Here is a 6,658-nt window from a genome sequence, read left to right on the forward strand (position 1 = left end):
TAAACCAAACAAGACCAAATGAGACATTTCAAGTGACACTACTGCGAACATCCAGTGTACTCCACACAATATGCACCAAAAGTCAATTAACCAGTTACACATCATAATTCTTCATTCATAGTCGAGATGATTCTAAAACAACATGAATAGTGTACAAAAATGGCAACTGGGTCTACTACATTCAAAAGCTACTAATCATTTACGAACAGCAATATAGTGTCCCTATAAAGACACAATTATTATAAAAAGGGTGAAAGGTCAAAATCTTTATTGAGACCTGGATGACTAGTAGCCCTCAAGGAATAGATCCAGTATTTTGAAAGCATCAACACGCCAAAACGCTCACGCGGCCATCTCTCCAACACTATTAGACTTAATAGTGTAAGTCTAATAGTGTAAGTCTTATTACTTATTATTTAAACATCCATAAATGTAGCAGTTTTAGCCATATTCTCACAGTAATTACAATTACCACAAAGAAAGTTTCCCTTAGGTTGATGAAGCCAAGTGTCACGTTTAGGAGCAGGGAAGTAACTTCTTACTAACTTGTCTTAAATTATAGGGGCCCTCTTAATATCATTAATTCATCTTTGTCTCTAGGATACGTACCAAAAAACTTTAAGCTGATGATTAAACCGCTTGTTAAAAAAACGCAACTTGATCTTGCAGAATTAGTCAATTACAAGCTGATCTCAAATCTACCTTTTCTGTCAAAGATACTAGAAAAGGCAGTATCCTCACAACTGTGTTCCTTTCTTGAAAGAAATTATATCTGCGAGGATTTCCAGTCTGGATTCAGACCGTACCATAGTACCGAAACAGCTCTCGTTAGAGTCACAAATGATTTGCTCTTATCATCCGATCGTGGTTGTATCTCTCTATTAATGTTACTCGATCTTAGTGCTGCGTTTGACACCATTGACCACAACGTTCTTTTAAATAGACTTGAAAATTATGTTGGCATTAGTGGAATTGCACTAGCATGGTTTAAATCATACTTATCTGACCGTTATCAGTTTGTAGCAGTAAATGAAGAGATGTCTTATTCACAAGTTCAGTATGGCGTACCACAAGGCTCAGTACTAGGACCGCTGCTGTTCACTCTGTACATGCTACCCTCACACACACACACACACACACACACACACACACACACACTCTGTACATGCTACCCTCACACACACACACACACACACACACACTCTGTACATGCTACCCTCACACACACACACAAACACACACTCTGTACATGCTACCATTAGGAGATATCATTAGGAAACATGGCATTAGCTTTCACTGTTATGCCGACGATACTCAGCTGTATATTTCTTCAAAACCTAACGAAACTTACCAATTCACTAAATTAACGGAATGCATAGGAGATATAAAAAATTGGATGACTTGTAATTTCCTACTTCTAAATTCTGAAAAAACAGAGTTTCTAATTATTGGACAAAAAACTTCCTCACGTAATAACCTAGAATACTGTCTAACACTTGATGGCTGCTCTGTTAAGTCTTCGTCGTCGGTTAGGAACCTGTGTGTGCTCTTTGATACCAATCTTTCATTTGAAAGTCACGTGTCTAGTATCTGTAAAACTGCATTTTTCCATCTTAAAAATATATCTAAATTACGCCATATGCTCTCATTGACAAATGCGGAACAATTAGTTCATGCGTTCATGACCTCAAGGCTAGATTATTGTAATGCTCTACTGGGTGGTTGCCCTGCACGCTTAATAAACAAACTACAGCTGGTTCAAAACGCAGCAGCTCGAGTTCTTACCAGAACCAGGAAGTATGACCATATTAGCCCAGTTCTGTCAACACTGCTCTGGCTCCCTATTAAACATCGCATACATTTTAAAATATTGCTGATCACGTACAAAGCACTAAATGGTTTAGCGCCGCAGTGCTTGAGCGAGCTCTTAACGCATTATAGTCCGTCACGTCTATTGCGATCTCAAAATTCCGGCCAGTTACTAATACCTAGAATATCAAAATCGACTGCTGGCGGTAGATCCTTTTCCTATTTAGCACCAAAACTCTGGAACAGTCTTCCTACCATTGTCCAGGAAGCAGACACACTCTGTCAGTTCAAAGCTAGATTAAAGACACATCTCTCTGACCTAGCATTCACATAATACATTATAGACTTCAATAATTCAATGTTAGGCTGCATAGATGATGTCAGCCGGAACCGGGAACACTTCCCATAACTCCTGATGTACTCGTTACATCATGAGAAGAATGGCATCTACGCTAATTTTAGTGTCTGTGTTTATCCCGAGGTTTTCCTGCAGCCTGCCGGATCCAGGCCGTATCCAGATCTGATGAAGGACCTTCGCCTGGACCGATGACAACGCAGTGCTGAAGTGCCAACTAGTCTCTCCCTATGGAGGATCCCTCTACCACTCTACAGATAAGGCGTTGTCGGGAAAATTCGTTTTGCGTACCTAACCCGAAGTAACAAAATAAAATAAAATTCTGTATCAAATTTATAAGGAAAGACAAGTACTTTGTTTAGGCTTGGCTTGTAGGGAATTCCAAACCTGCGTATTTTCAAACACACATAACTATAGAACCCGTTCTAAATGCGCATGTGAACGCCATCAGCGTTTCTCACAGGTTCGCGTTTAAAGTCTGTGTAGAGGGAATGGTGTCGTCTTAGCGGCTTTAGTGTTTTCGTGCAGTGTGTTGAAACTCTGTGTTAAACATCACGTTAAACCGTGCAAATGAAGACAAAGTCGTAGTAAGTTTGATGCTTTACTGTCACGCTTCCTCATTTACATGTAGTGGTTAAAACTGTAATAAAACAATACAGCAATATTCAGTGTTCATTTCTTGAGTACAATTACATTGTGAATGATAATAACATGAATATACAATGCTATTCTCAATGTAGCAGCAGCTATACAGGCTATTAGCTAGTGACGTGACGTTCGGCACCGAGGCTTTGAAGCTTTTTGGCATAACCACGTGATCTGTGACGTCCGAAGCTTAGTTTCGACACACAGCCACGTGACTGCTTCATATTCGATTCAAAAATAGCGCGAACCCCTTGCGCAGGTTTCGAGTGTCATGCGCTTCGGTAGTGAACTGAGACCGACTGAGACTGAAACAGAGAGTGAGCTCTTTTGAATGTTGAATGTTTTGAATGAAGCCAAGAAAAGAGGCCGTTCGGAAGTCTGGCAGCATTTTCAGGTCGTATCAACAAATAAAGTAAGCTAATTTTTATTATTATTATTATTATTATTTTGTAATAAGAATATGATTTTAAAATGAATGTAAATTGATATTTACATGTAATTTTATGCATATTCAGTGTATAATAAAAATATATATTATGTTAAATAATAGGCCTACACTATGTATATGAAAAAAAGTTAATACATGTGACCTCCTTCTGTAGGCTGAGTGCCTAAGATGTTCTCAACAGCTTTCTTATAACAACAACACATCGTCAATGAAGAAGGCAATAGAACAAACCCCAGGATTGGAGGATATTAGACTAAAGACACGAAAGATTGTGGCACATTTCAAGTCTAGCACAACAGCAAGAGAAAGATTTTGAAAGTTTTACAAAATCAGATGGGCAAACCAAATCACAAGTTGACTCAAGAGCTGGAACAGCACATATGCCATGTTAGAGCGGCTCTTTGCACAGAGGGAGCCAGTAGGCGCTGCTTTGGTTACTCTGAAGACAAGCCTCATACCATTGACTTCAGAAGAGTGCCAGACAGTAAATGAATGTCTTGGTGTAATGTGTCATTTCAGTGAGGGCTTCCACAGAATTGTCAGAGGAGAAGAGAGTGTCAGGGTCAAAGGTGAGTCCTCTTATAGGAATGCTGAGGCATGCAATCACCTCAGAAAGCTCACAGGTTCATGATGAGACGGCTTTGCAGTTGTGCAACAGCCTCCTGAGACTTCTTTCTGAGAGGATGTCTACATATGAAACTATGAGCATCATGACTCTAGCAACTCTGCTCGATCCACGCATCAAAACTATCGGCTTCGGCAGCCAGTCAAATGCACAGACTAATGTGCTGCAATCATACGAGCAGCCCCAAACACCCCATCCTCTCAAATCTCCTCATCACAACCAGAGCCAACAGGAGCCACAGGCAGTGATGCAACCCACTGTTTGTTTTGTGTGTGTGTGTGTATGTTTGTGTTTTATTACATTTGGCATGGATTATGCATGTTGCTATTGCAGAGAAATACACTGAATTCCATTAAACTTGTATTTGTATTATTATATTCTCTCACATGGGAATATTCTCAAAGGCAGGGGAAGTCGTAAATAAAAAAGAAATAGACTTAGCCCTCACACTGTTGAACAAGTCCTGTTCCTTTAATTTCTTCAACTCCCCAGTTCACAAGCACTTACACTACCCAGGACTTCACCATTCCACATTAGTTTTCTTTGGTTTTGATTATATGAGCCTTGCCTATGAACTCATAGGTTTAGGACTACGGCTAAAGTTTTAAGGCTGCATTTGTTGAACAAAGCAGAGTTAATTTCTCCTATGTATTAATTGTTTCATAAATTAATTCATAGACTCATTTGTTCATACATTGTGTAAACATCAACACTAACACTGATGATTTTTATTGCAGCACAAAGTAATTTATTACATAAAATAAAATATTTTTTATTTTTTTGCTTTTCTACCTTTTGACCACAAGATGTCGTTAGTGTGCACCGTGTTGAAAAGCTTCGAGTAATGAACCAATTTACGATACACTTGAGGGGAAGGCCTCAGTGCTTCACAAAGCTTCATTTCACCATCACTACTATTAGCATTGCTGTGAACTTGTACACAATAGTAAACATCGTTTTTAACAATCTTATCAAACATCATCTTTTCAACAAAATCTCTACTAATATATGATCTTTAACATGTCTAATATCACATAAATAAACTTACGGCATTGCCTCTATGATGCTTTAAGGTGGATGCAAATGGATTGAACCCATGTCTGTCTCATTGTTTCCATGCAGTACCAGGAAGGACAAACAGGAAGTGACTTTGTAGGAAGTGACATCACCACATGACACAAAAACTCTAAAGTTAAATTCCTTAAAAAACAACACAGCGGCCCCTAATTTAATAACAAATGATCGTTGCGATGGAAGCGAATCAATCAAAACTAACTTTAGCTGGAAAATAACTTTATTAAAGGGCACCTATTATGCAAAATTCACTTTTACATGGTGTTTGAACATAAATGTGTGTTGGCAGTGTGTGAGCAAAACCACCCTAGAATGATAAAAATCCACCCAGTGTTTTTTTTACAATCTCAAATCATGAGCACTGTCTCAGAATGAGCTGTTCAAAGCTGTTCTCAGATTCGGCGCAATGTGAAGTAGAATTGAGCAGGCCCCGCCCACGACTGTTGAGTGACACTTCAGTTTGAGCCTAGACCCGCCCTGAGTGAGCTGGACACAGAGTCCGCCATAGTTCAACGCTTGAGCAGCTGTAGACAAGAATGTCTCCTAAGCGATCGAGGTGTGTTGTTGTTGGATGTAAGAATGAACATATCGGTCTTCATTTACTCCTGTTGTTACTCAAGGATGGATCTGTACTGTTTGTGATCAAGCTTACACTCTCCGGAGCAACAGGAATGACAATTTAAACATGCTGTAAAAAATGATCTGTTGGGTATTTAGAGCTAAAACTTCACATGCATACTCTGGGGACATCAGAGACTTATTTTACATCTTGTGAAAAGAGTCATAATAGGTGCCCTTTAAAGAACCGCTATAAAGCCAAAACAATCTCTGTTACCATAAACTATACGTTTATCTCTGTAAAGCTGCTTTGAAACAATCTACATTGTTAAAAGCACTATATAAATGAAGATGACTTGACTTGACTTGACTATGGGTGGCGAGGAGAGATTTGGCTATAGGGTGATGTGTAGGGGTGGGTATTGGCAAGGACTTCACGATACGATACATGGATCACGATACATCACGATACGATAAATATTGCGATATTCCACACAGTTAACTAAAAATGTAAAAACAAAATAAAATACTTTTTTAAAATAAAAGTTACTTACGGTGTGCCATCTGAGTAGTGTTACATCAGATCACATTGATAAATCAGCAGAAAAATTTAGTCAGAACAATATAATACAAAATTTCCTTTCCAATTTATCTTTTAGCTGCCAGACTTGAACTTTTATGAACTCTGGTCATAGACTTGAACTTTTAACAATGGACACACTGATATTGAAAACATTAAATTTAAGTGCACAGTTAACTCACTGCACTGCAAAATTTTTCGTTGTGAATTTACAATAAATAATTGGATAAATTTTGCATGACTTTCACAGTAAGGATTACAGCAATATACTGTGAAATATACTCACAGCAATTTACTGTAATTTTATATCTGTGATATTACAATGCATTGTTGTAAAAGCACAACTGTATACTGTAACTTCACAGCTTCAATGACAAAGCAATTACTGTGATATTACAGTACATTACTGGGGAATTACAATCTTTTGCTGTACATTGTTACAAGGCCCTGTACTTTTACAGTGTGTACTTTGAAAGTAATGTACAAGTTGACAATAATATACTGTGAATTTACAATCATTGTACAATTAACCCCCTCCCCCCAACAAACAACTCTGAGGTAAAG

The sequence above is a fragment of the Rutilus rutilus genome, assembly GCF_951802725.1.
Source record: "Rutilus rutilus genome assembly, chromosome: 1".
Classification (NCBI taxonomy): Eukaryota; Metazoa; Chordata; class Actinopteri; order Cypriniformes; family Leuciscidae; genus Rutilus; species Rutilus rutilus.